Source organism: Corvus brachyrhynchos, unplaced genomic scaffold (genome assembly GCF_000691975.1).
Source record: "Corvus brachyrhynchos isolate BGI_N302 unplaced genomic scaffold, ASM69197v1 scaffold53, whole genome shotgun sequence".
Taxonomy (NCBI): Eukaryota; Metazoa; Chordata; class Aves; order Passeriformes; family Corvidae; genus Corvus; species Corvus brachyrhynchos.
The window spans coordinates 2,930,755-2,943,973 of record NW_008237681.1 but is presented as its reverse complement, the minus strand read 5'-3'; the positions used below and the strand labels follow the sequence as shown (position 1 = coordinate 2,943,973).

Sequence of the window (13,219 nt, the reverse complement as noted above, 5' to 3'; positions counted from 1 at the left end):
CTTTCATCATTCACATTTTTTTCTTCAGGGGAAGAACGATACTTGATGTCACATTGAGGAGTGTCTCTCTGTACTATATTTAATTCCTGGGCTGGAAAAAGATATTGCCTAAATACGAAAGGTCACAATTAAACTCTGCGGTATAAATGTACCACTCCCGATTTCTGTTTTCTTAAACCGTAACAGCATCTGACCATAACAGAACGGTGTCCTGAGGCCACAGGGAACATTTTCTCAAGCACTGCTTAACTCTGTTTTTCTTTGTTTTTTCTCAGATGTTTTCTGAGCTGCTACAGCAACCAGGAGAGGAGCTGTTGTGCCTGTACTTAGCTCTTGCTTGCATTGAGGCAATGTTCTAGTTCCACAATGATTTAGGTGGAAGCTGAGTTATTTCTAGCCACATTTAGACCTAGCTGTGTTTCCAGGCCAGAGAGATGTTTTTAAGTATACAAAAATCAGACTGTAGATTTTAATAAGGAAAAGAAAGAGAAGAGACTCTGTGCAAGGAAAAGGAATGCTTTTCTATCAGTTTTCTTCCACATTCACAATATAATTTCTTCAGCAAAAATCTGCAACACAAAAGGGGCAAATCATATTTGTTATCTAAAACGTGCTTCCCCAAACATCAACGAGCTTTTTCCTATCTCTTTGCTGGGATCCTTTTCTTCTCCTATCAGAAACCAAGAGCTGACCACTCTTCAAGTGAAATATTCACTCCCTTTTGGGATGTTCCAGTATTGCTCAGCACAAAAGTTCTGCATATATTACTGGGAATGTCTGAAAATGAAAAACAGCGCCAACGGGATTTGTTTCAGTGGAATATGGATTACACAGGCTGTAGTCAGAGTGGAGGGTAAATAGAACAAAGACTGTTGTCTCACAACATTGTTTTTGTTCTTAAAATACTCTTTTAAGGTTCAGACATTGCTGTGTAAATATCATTCAGAAAAGTATCTTCTTAAATACATTTTGGGAAAAACACTCATTAGATTAATATCCTTCTATTACTAAATTTCAAACAGTATGCTCCATCTTTTTGAAGGTTCCACAGCTCCGTTATTCTCCAAACACAAAGAGAATGCAGCTAAAAAGCTAACAGACCGAAGCACAGACAGTGAATGCAGCATATTTGTGGAGTGCTTGGAGACAAATGAGATTTTGGCGTAGTGGTGACTCATTTAATTGCACAGCTATCACAAGATAATGTGATAGTATTAACATAAGTAACTATATGCTGCAATTATTCCTCTCAGAGTGTTATATGCTAGCATTTATAACAGTGTTCACTGCTTCTAGCTCATAAAAAAAATCCTGAAAGTATTCTCATTGAGATTACTGTGCAAGCTTTCTGAATAAGATATTAGGTTATGTGTGTCTCTGGCACTGTTAGTGCCTCTGTCCAGCACAAGTGGCACTGGATGGCACAATTACTCTCAAAGGCAGGAGTGGGCAGGTCAGGGCTCGGAGCTGAAGGGCTGTCACTGAAGGCAGTGCCAGTCCAGCAAGTGGAAGCCTTTAACCAGGCGCTCCCCAACTACAGCACATGCCCCACTAGTGACGCACAAACACCGACGGAATGGCAAAATGTCTCCCCCTATGCACACAGCCCCAAAAAGCAAGGACAGACCAATGAAAAATAAATCAAGGAACACTCTTCATAGACCCATTAACTGAAGGCAAATGGCCAAACTGAACTGAGCAGAACTATTTGATTCTGGAAAGAAAATGGGTAAGAGAAGTGGGCGCTTATAAAGAAATTTGTTAAATTCACATTCTCTGCAGATATATATTATTTCTGACCCTAAAATTGCCAAGGGTCCATGAAAATAGGGACAGTAAACAACACCCAGACAAATAATTTCTAAGCCCAAGTGGTAGGAAAAGGACCCTGGAAGCTGATTTATTTTAAAAGTGATCATGGTGGGGGTCAGCCTTATTTTGACAATGTATGCTTTCAAATAATGTTTATTAAACTATGTTCATTTACTCCTTGAATTATGGTGGCCCTAAACCAGGTCTTCACCTTTCCAAAATGCCATCTGAATGGTGATATTACAAATTTAAACAATCAGTCATATGTAAATCAGAGTTAATAGAGCATCCCCTTTGGTAGTTGGACATGCATTATTCAGCTCTGGGTATCTTCTTTTTTCCCTGCAGGCTGAAGCCATGATTAAAATGTTACTTTAAAATAAATGTCTCCACAGAGACAAAGACAGATTTAAAACATAATGGATTCTCTCCCACCATGCTATTAAGGAAGAAAGTTACCTCAGCATGAAGATTTCATTACACTTCACCAAAGACTTCAGATACTCCACTGCAATCTCAAAGATTTCACAGGGCCTAGGTGGATTAAAGCACAGGATCTCTTTAAAGAATATTTTCTTTTTTTTTTTTTAATACACGGGTGTAATATTTCCTGGGAAGATGGCTGTCAATGTACATGCATGCCAATTCTTTTTTTAAAAACACAGTCTATTATTTTTCTAGAAGTGGCCTGGCACGGTGTAAAGCCTGCAAGGCCAGTATGCATGGTATAGTTCAACATCCAGTTTTCTATTGCATTGTTTACTTAGGAGGTCATTGTGGTTCACTGGGCACAGAGTCAGTTTCCCTTTAGGAGAACCAGATGATTCAAAGCCCTTGTGGTCACCACCACACACCAGATCACTTCGGATCAAAACTTGTATTTCAGTACCTTCTGTACAAATAGTAAAGTATGTTCCAGCAGTGCTCCCCATGGACACTGCCTAGAGAGATGGTCCAAGTACAACACAATACAATTAACTAAGATCCAAGCAGTGGGAGCCTGAGGTTAAACAGAAATGAACATATCCGTATGGATAGAGCCTTTTGGGTTTATGCACAGCTGTTTTCCTAATCTAACCAAAGGAAAAGTAAGTCCATGGACATGTTCCTTCCATCTTTCATAGAGCTTAGTTGCCCTTATACACTACTAGACAACCACTACTACTAGATAGATCAGCCTGCAAGCCTTAGGAATTGCCTGTCCCAAATGGCAGGCACTCCTTGGCTCTTTCCTCTTTGATGAAGCTCATGCCTGCCCTACCACTTGAGTCTGAACTTCACTGACACTAATTTTTTCTAAGTATCAGAAGTCAAGGCCTTTCTCTCCAGATATCATCACTTCAAACAGGCCTAGATTAGAGCAGGAAAATGCAAGTATGAGACTCTGCTTAAATTTACTTCCTTGAAATCCAGGCTGCTGCCTGACACTTCCGGTAGTTCTTGCTGCAAGTGCTGCATAGCAAATTCACCATGTCTGCAGTTTTGACATGAAATTATGATGCAGGATTACTCAAGAATACTCTTTTTTTGTGCAATGGTCACACAGAAATTCCCTAGGACTGATCTTTAAAAGCCCTAGTCTGTGTTAGGATTGCTGGAGTCTGTAGAGCTCATACCTAACTTATCAAATTTCACAAAACCAAAGCAGTATTAAAATAACTTAGTTACATTTGTCTTCACATCTTGAAACATGAAAACTCTGAAGAACAATCTTGAATTATTATTGGAGAAGTACTTATTTTGTGCTTATAGCATATGGGATCAAAGGATTCTATTGTGTTTTTGTTGAGCAGAAAGCTATGTAAGGAAAATTATCAGCCTCCAAAGTAGAAAAGTCTAATAATAAAAGGTTTAGGATACCTGCAACTGTAAATAATTTGGTCTAATAAAAACCGTCAAATACAGCTGTGTTTATTTTTGTTTTTCATTCTATATTAAATATGAGACTTTTCTGTCCTACACTTGAAGTTAAAAGGCTGTGAATGGAGCCAAGCTAATACCTGAGATAATTTTTTAACTATTGAATATGCTTTTATCTGGGTTTGCTTTCTATTGGCGTCTGCCAGTGCCCTGATGAACAAAGGCAGTGGCAAAGCACAGAGAAGCATTCTGACCTCAGAATGTAGAATTTGCACTTGTGTCTCACTTCCACTTAGAAGAGACAATACAAAACCACATAAATGATACTGCCAGTCAAAATAAGCAAATATCACTTCAAATACATAAAACTTGCCATGATCTGCAGATGAGGAAGCAATGAGAGCACCAGTGCATGGTTCTGCTCTACAACCATTAATTTATATGCAGCAAATGTGTATGGGTCTGAAGACAAGAGCAATGCTCAGCATTGTACAGTTGTAGAAATAGATCTGCAAAGAAAATGCATTAGTCAAAAAAGTCAAGCTTCTGATGAAACACAGCTCAGTTCTTTACCCACAGTTATACGGCCAGGGATGTTGCAGAGGCCCATGAGCAGAGCAGAAGTGGCCCCCCCACCCCAAATGAGTGAGAGACCCAGATTAGTTAACCACCATGCAATTAGAAAACAGCATGCATGACATGACTGAAAGATGAGCAACGCGTGAGACCAGAACAAATGGCCTGTGGGACAATATGGGGCAGCTGTGGGGAAGTAAGCCAGGACTTCAGGGCTGAGGCAGGTTGTGGCATCCCTCCTTCTAGGACAGAAAAATGGATGAAACATAAAGCAAGGAGTGATCTATAGGGGAACTGTGGTGAATGCACATAGATATCTGAATATGAGTACTTTCTTTATTCATTTTGTTTAGCTGTAAAAGAAGAGTATATCTAGAGATAAATGAGTATTGTTGTTATAAATTTTTTCTGACACACATTCTCTACTACGGCCAGAGAGAAAACAGATCAATAACCTTAAGTACTAATTTCCGGAGCTCCAACAACACAGTCCTTTCAGAGCAGTAAAAACTGCAACCAGGATTCTTGAACACTATATAGAAATAATTTGCACTAGTTTGATGCCTCCTAAAAATGATAAAGTTCTGTTTCCACATACAAAACAGGAATTCTGCATGTTTGAGGTAATGTGATTGACCAGCAATACCCTAATTTTCATCACATTTTGTTTTGCCGTAAATGTTGCTAAAAAAAAAGAAAAAAAAATCAAGCAGTCTTTATCTGAAATTATATTAAAAACAAAATTTTCCATGTGTCAAAATTATTAACACCACCAGCAGCCCAGCTGGATTCCTTCTGCTCCCAGAGGAAGATCAGAATTAGGATGAATTAGATCCCTTCCATACCATTATACCACTTTGCTTGTCTCAAAATGTGGGAGGAAAACTGTTAGCGCTGAGGCCAATTTGTTGTTTATGTCATCTATTTGCATACTTAATTAATGTAAATTACCAGCCGCTACAGAAGTTTCAGACAATGACAACAGTTACGCTCCAGTTTTTCAAGTTAAAACCTCCAGGAGGAAAACACGGCTGGGTTATATTTAAATGACAGCATTTGCCAGGTTTTATTATTTGATTCTGCTTTTGGAATTAAAAGCCAGGGAATAATTACTTAAGCAGGGAAAAAGAGATTATAATGAGGCTTAGGACTGGGCAGATGAGAATTACCAATGGGAAACAGTCCTTTTTCCCATAGAGCAAAATAAGTAGTAGTAGCTCTTGGCATGACCTGGAAAACAATACCATACTGTCCTGAGCAAAGAAGCTGTTTCTGCGGTGTCGGCTTTTTCTGCCTTTTTTTTCTCCACTCCTTTTCTGAAAACGGTATGATGTGAAAGAATTTCGTAGTACTAAAATGATAATGGAAGTCGTGAGAGGGCTTTGCAAAACAAGCTCAGTGTGAGTGCTGCTAGAATGAAGCCTACAATGATTAGACTTCTGAATAATCAGGCAAACAGCCCATATTGTAACAAGCACTGTTTATGGGGCTGAAGCAAACACAGACAAGTTTGATTCACATGCCTCAGTAAGCGCAAAAACACTTGTAACAAGGAGCCTTGCAAAGTGAGCAATTAGGGCTATGGAAACAGCCTCTGCCCTACCAAGATCACAAGCTCAGTGAGAGGTGGGAAGCGCTCAGCTAAGCTGGGATGTTCCAGGGAGACGGGCTCTCAGCTCCCAGATAGGCAACAATGGCAAAACCAGCCCCTGACTGGGACTCTGTTCCCTATACAGCTGCATCAGCAAAATGTTGCCAAATATGTCTGAGCAGAATTATGTAAAAATCAAGCAAAATAAAGCCCTACAAAAAAAGCACTCTAAATTTTTGAGAATTTCTAAAACCACTGCAAAAGGTATAATTTTGGTAAGCAGCGCTTTGTTGGCTTTATTACTAAAATGTAATATAAACAATTCCAGCTGCAACAGCTGAGGCACAGTTTTCTGCTTGCCATAAATGTGGATGCACAGAACTGCTTGGGTCTAGAAGTACATCACAGGTATATTTACTCTACATGAATATGATATTCCAAATGGATGGGTCTGCTCCAAAGACCCCAAGGGTTTTCATGCTATGATTTGGGCCAGTTGCAATTGTTACTATGATTCTCCAGGGAAGAAGCTCACCCTGCTTCAAATACGGATCACCAGGGTTTTGTGCTGTCCTGTAACAAAGCACATGTAGGGGTAGGAGTGCCCAGCTGTCAGAGATGACACTTTTCCTATCCAGAAATGCACCTTACTCCTGGGTAAAATTAAAGGCAGCCCTTTAACCACTACTGCTTCAGTATTTGACTGCAACTTCCATGTCTGACCACAGCAAAAGGCTCCTTTTCTAGGCCGTGGAATTCATTGGCTGCAAATGACATAGGATACTCTTTCAGCATCAACATTTTTTAATCACCTACTTTCTTATCCTTTAACAGAAGAAACAATGGCAATGTGTTGCATTAAATACACTGGAGAAGCTTCAGCAAGATTAAACACACTGTCCTAAAATGTGTGTAGCTTTTAGTTTTCTCCTTGTGAAAAGAGTAGTAATGTTGATCTTGTCCAGTGTCAGCTTTTCTCTACCAGTTCCTTTTTTTCCTGAAGTCCCAGGGGGCCTGACCTCTTAAAACCACCTTGCAGCCTATTTCTGACCTCCTTACTTTTACCAGTTTGGTGTCTTGTGTGAATCTGTCTGTATTAGAAATCAAAACCACAGGATAGTACAAACAGAGAGATAGAGCAAAGAGACACCTACTCTAAAACTCTAGTTCCTTTAACATCACTTTAACACCACTAGGTCCAAAAGGACTTGGAAATACAAAATTAACACATATTACAGTTAGCTGGAAGATTCACCACTATTGTTTTTTTCTTCAGCTTTGTGAAAGCAGCAGTGCCACAGACCCCATGCAGATGCTCTGCTGAGTGCCAGGCAATCTGTTGGTGTAATAAAGCAGATCACTGCATGTCAGAACCTCATTTCCATGAGCTTGTTGTGTGGTCTTATCATACTTGTTTGCCACTTAGGGATGTTACTGAAATTCAATAATTATTCATGAAATGCAATAAAATATTCTAAATATATCCAAGTCAAATCAAACTGGTTTTTATTTTAGCCACTTGAATTTTTTATTTTTTTCATGTTAGTGTACTAGATTTCTCTGCTAGTCAAGACATGTGTCTCTTGAAAATCATTACACTTGGAATCCTGTTTGTTCTGTATATAATTAGACAAGAATTTGAAGCTAAGTTTACAAACCCCCTCTTGAGCCCCAAAGCTTGTTCTCTTTTCAACTGTATCAGGTAGTCCAAGAAAAAAAGTAACCCCTACCTGTAAACTTTGTCATTTTAAGAATTCTAAAATATTTTAAATATGTATTTGAATGTATTTCACATGTTTTTAAACTTTTAACATACAGTTCTTTACTACAAGACTATTAGGGACTGTCAAGTGAAAATCAGAACGTTTAACTAATGTCTCTGAACAGTTAAGGCTTTCTATGAAACTCCAAGGACATAACAGCTTTCTTTCACATTAAGCATATTTCAAAAATAGTTACAAATCAGTTCCTTCATGTAAGCTGTGTAAGATTAGTACTACTTTCCAAAAATTATTTTGCCAGGAGATGGCATCTGCTATACATATTTGACGCTGCTGAAACAACAAAGATGTACAGGCTGCTCTAGAAGAAAGCAAATATATAATTAATTTTGCCCACTCTGTGTTCCAGGGCCTAGACACTGGGGGATATATTCATTATATAATGACACTCAGTTACTTCAGTAAAAGCAGAATGTAGCCCCAATCTTAAACACAATCACAAGAAAAAGTGCTGTTTGTTGCACAGTAAGTGTGTATTACAGAACTGTCATTTCCTCTAACCCATGATCATTCAGAATTGACATGGTTCCACTTCAAATTTTATGTTTGAGTCCTCTTTCCCACAAATTGAAATGATGTGTTTGTCCTCGACACCAAAAACTTCAACAGGAATATTTTGCCTTCTTAGGTAAAGCAGGGGGTTTATTTAAAACTGAAACTTTGAATTCTTAAATACTAGGATTTTGCCTTTTCCTCTTTTGTTGTCTTTCTGCCCATTCTTTAAGACAGAAAATCTTCAGTTTTACCTTTCTTTGTAGCATTTTAAAGCAATTTTTGCTTCATAGCAATCATAGTGACAAAAGGAGACGGAAATTATAAAAAATGTCATAAACCTGGGCACTATTTGTTTTATCTCTCAGTCACCCAAAAGAAGTGGGGGATTCTCTAGAATGGATCTTTCTCTGCCCATAGATTCAATTATTCCCCCAGGCTTGTAATGGTTGTGGATCTTCGTAAAGACATTCCCACCTTAGCACCAGTTTTTTACAAATGTTCAGGATAACCTAAACTTTGAGACAGAAGCTTTTATTGCAAAGTAGGGAAAATTGCCTGTGTCTGAACAACTCTGAGTTAGCAGTGGGGCAGAAGTTCCAGGACATCAGCATCTGTGAAACCTGAAGTTACAGTAATTAATGATGCCCCTGTTCGCTTGCATATGTCCTGCATACTGGCAAGATTTTTCAGTAAAACAGAGGGCCATGGGCAGGTCAGAAGGCTTTGGAAAATATGATAGCTAAGTGCTATCAGAAGGAGAAGAGGAGCCATAAGCAAGTCCTTTGGGAATACCTGTGAGGTTTTTCTTGCTGAGCTTCAAATGCTTGAATAAGTCTGTGCCTTTCTGGGAAGTAGGCACTGTCCACCTCTAATATTTTTTAGCCTATTATTTTCTCAGTATAAGTGTTTCATGCACTATTATATTCAGAGAAGGATAACAAAGTACTGGTGGGGAGAAAGAAAGACTTTTAGGGACCTCTTCGGACACTAGAATTTAAATTATGCGCCAACACTTGCAAGGCCTGGAAGGACCTGTTAAACGGAAGGCTCCAGAATACAGGCAAGGCAATCTCTTTGCCAGATGTGAATTTTTTAAAGTGAGATGAACCTACAAGAAATGCTTGTTCACTGCTTCTTGCTGTTGCTCTCCAAAATCAGTAACTCCATCTCCCCACTTCCAAACCATCGCTCTCCCAAATCCAGATTCTAGGTTTTGCCCTCAAAATCACTGCTCTCTCCAGGAATCTGAAATCTCTATACATACTCTTGATTTCTATATAGTCTATAGTCTATGATCTGATGTGACTTCTTAGATTTGCTGGGTTTTTGCACTGCTGCTAGGTTTTGCCCTCAAAATCACTGCTCTCTCCAGGAATCTGAAATCTCTACACATACTCTTGATTTCTATATAGTCTATAGTCTAAGATCTGATGTGACTTCTTAGATTTGCTGGGTTTTTGCACTGCTGTTCAAAAAAGTTCTGTAAAATCAGAATTAGTCTCTCCTGTCTTATTTTCATTCAAATAGTAATTCGTTCCTTTTAAGTCACTACTTCTAGATGCTGGCATTTTCTCACCATATTAGGACAATGACTTCAATGGAAAAAACCTCAGGCTCTTTTTAATGCAAGGAAAATCTGTGAACTAACAGTCAAAAGAGTTTTCATTAAAATCCATGTAGATTAAAAGGCTAAAAATTCAAATTAGTAGACAAGGCAATCTTCCTAGGGGGAAAACAACAAGGCAAACATTGATGCTCTGAACAGCACACAAAAATGAGAAAACATTGGAGGTTTAATTGTGACAGTGTACTGAAAATAAACTAGCTCAAAATGTCAAATGGTGAACAAACTTCACTTTTAAGCACTTCACTAAAACACGACATAAGCTTAGATACAGGATGAGAAGAGTACAGAGCACTGAGCCATGCAGTTTAACACCCTATTAAGAAGGTCTCATATGCAATTCCTACCTGACACTACCCAAGATCACCAGCCAATTAGCAATAAGGCCAGAAAAATAGTTTAGCTATTTTGATTTCCTATCCCCCAAGCTATTTGTTCAATCACAGTACCATCTCAGCCTAGTGGTATTTTGTGTTTATCTCTTCCAATTTCATGCCTTCAAGCACTTTTTACAGTATCTATAGGTAGTACCTGTCTGTTATTTCCACTTTGCCCATGGAGAAATTGAAGATATTTGTCTCAAACAATAGAACTGCTCATGAACAGTTGAAAAAGTAACACTGAATCCCCATTTACAGTTGACTACTAGGTGCAGATTAAATGATCATTGATACAGGTAGGAATCTTAACACAGACCTGCAATTTTTTATTGTGGCAACAAGTGCAAATATCAGAGTAAATTCCTTTACCTGTTTTTTGAAGTATAGCTCTGCATCCAGGTAGTCTTTCTTTGGGTTTGAGGATCAATCTCCTTAAGAAAACCAGTTCCCAAAGCTCCCATATACGGGAATATTTAATCAGTAACTTAATCTCAAGTACTAATCAGGATACTTATTTGATAATTGATTATTAAAACTATAACTACATCTTTATTGTCATTATAATTGAGGGTTTAATTCTATAGCAAACAGACATACCATTTGCATGTGCATAAAACTCAGTGGGTGCTCTTTTAAAAGTCAACTAAATTTAATATACTTAACAAAAACTAGGTTATTAAATACAAATTAAAGCTGGAGACACACAAACTGTAATGTCACCCTGTTTTATATTCTTGGGTTACTGCATCAAGGATCATTTTTCAAAACAAGTTCACAAGACTTTTAAACAACCATCCCAGCATGTGATGGGGAAATAAGAACACCAGAGCGATAATCACTGTGCAACTTATTAGTAAAGCTCTGTGGAGTAGCTCACTTATAGCTATAATTAACCAAATTTGCTTCTTGAAAAGAAGCAAACTAGTTGCTGGTGCAACTAGCTCTATATTTCAGGAATTCCCTACAGAATAACAGATTTTTAAATAAAGCAAATCTATATATATATTTGGAGTTTTAGAGTTTATTACTTGATAAGGGGGATGATCCTCTCATGGATTCATGTCAAATTAAATACTAGTATTTTAAAAATACCAGGAATTAATTACAGATGCCCAGTGGAAGAAGTGTACATGTGAGATCTGTACTATACATAAATTATTTGCAAACCGTTGTAAATCTGGAATGAATAAAGTTGCAGCTGATACTGCTTTATTCAAAGTAGCTAATCCTAAAGGTGAGCATGAAAGTTATAGAAAAGGTTTTGCAGTCCTGAGTGACTGGAGAGCAACACTGCTGAAGAATCATTTCTGTTTCTGATAAGATCAGAACGAGCAGGCATGGAATAAAATTATCAGGTAACAAACAGAAAACAAAGTGAAGTGCTTTTCCACAAAGGATGAAAGAAAAATATGGATTCCCATGCTACAGTAAAATCCAGACAGCAAAAATACAAAAGGTGTTGAAGAGGAGTTCTTTAAATTATAGAGGATAAGCACTTTAGTAAATAATAGATGTGACAGTCCAACACAATCCTGAATTGTTTATGTTAATAGGAAGTAGCTGGTTTTTTATGAAATACTAGATTACGAAATAAACTGAGTAAGCTTCAGATACAGACTCAAGGCATCCATCTCTACTTTGGTGAAGGTGTTTGAGCCAGACACCGTACCTATCCTGGGACTGGGCCAAATTCTCCACAAAATTACACGATGGACATGCTTTTGCTTAAAATGCAAAATCAGCACTTCTCCTAGCCATTATTGGCTTAGACTGTAAAAAGGCAAAGAACAGCATCTCCTACACCCCTAAATGCCCATATTTCTCTTACACCTCGCAGATAAAATGAAGGTAGATGCTCTAGAACATCACCCTGCAATGTGGCAGCTGCAGCAACAGATCCTATTTAACATCTTAGGTTAGAGACCAAGCTGCACAGGAGCTAAAGCAGATTAACTCACATCAGGCTCCTAAATCCTAGGAGCCTAAAAATAGCATTCTGTATGTTTGCTTTTCACAGTCACATAAAATAGGCTTTGGTTTTCATCTATTCACTAGAACTTGGGTAGGATTTTATGCTAAGAGGCTGCTTACCTCCTGAAACAGCCTCTGGTTTGAATCACAGGGGCCTTTTTCTTTCCCTCAGTTGATGTTTTCAGGGCCTTCGTTATTGTTTCCATTCCATTCTTAGACGAACTGCAGAAAGGTATGTGCTGCATACTCTCTTTTTGTGCAGAGTTGTATGCAGCAGTCTCTGCAGCAGAGGTGTCCCATGAGCTCATCCCCTGAGAGGAGCTTCTTGCCTGTCCTGGGACCATGACCTGGAGTGTCTCCCTGTCACACAGCTGCATGTGTGCCATACTGTCCTCTGAGCCATCACACTGGCCTGTGGGGCAGCTTTTAAAGCAAGAGCATTGTGTAAACTTGGCATGTGACACACTCAGAAAGCTACAATTTTCATATTGTATCTCCTTACCAATTGTAAATCAGTCATTTTAAGGATGCTTTCCATTCTTGCTTCCCTTTAGGCATCTCTTATTTCTCTCTGGAAAAAGAAAAGATGTAGTTTATGGCTAACTGCAGGACTGAAATGACATATATAATAGCAACAGCAGGCAACAAATGTGTCCCTAAAGTGGCAATATGGTGCCTTTTGTTTTGTTTTAAGACTTTGGAGTGATAGACAAATTGTCTTTCTGAGCTGCAATTTGAATAGTTACAGGGAATTTAGAACACAACGTTACGCATGTTCAGTAATAAGGACTGCATAGTCTGACCTCTCTGAAAATTGAATGACAGGAAAAGACAATCAGGAGGGCAAAATATTGATTATTATGCATAGGGTTATTAGCAATAAAGCTTAACAGTAGTGTTTGGGTTTGTTTTGGTTTTTTTAAATTTCCTTGCCGTCTTCTTTTATTTTCAGTTAAAAAAGACAAACCAAACACTTTCTGATCAGATATTTTTACATGAAATTGAACTCTGGCCCATTTGTGGGAACAAACAGAGCCTGCATGGAACACTTTTGCTATTAGAAAAAGAGATGGTTTATATCTAAATATAATGGTTTACATATACGAGAACCTCAAATTCCCCCATGTAA

At 38.3% G+C, this 13,219-nt stretch overlaps 1 long non-coding RNA gene across 1 annotated transcript in view; it reads right to left on the bottom strand.

The window, feature by feature from the left end:
- The window catches only part of LOC108446205, a 14,957-nt gene extending 2,241 nt beyond the window's left edge, over nt 1-12,716 (bottom strand). Inside the window, exons 1-2 of the long non-coding RNA XR_001861329.1 lie at nt 12,593-12,716; nt 12,211-12,513 (exon numbers count right to left, since the gene is read on the bottom strand). This is a non-coding gene — a long non-coding RNA (uncharacterized LOC108446205). The remainder of the gene's footprint in view (nt 1-12,210; nt 12,514-12,592) is intronic.
- Nucleotides 12,717-13,219: the final 503 nt, after the last annotated feature.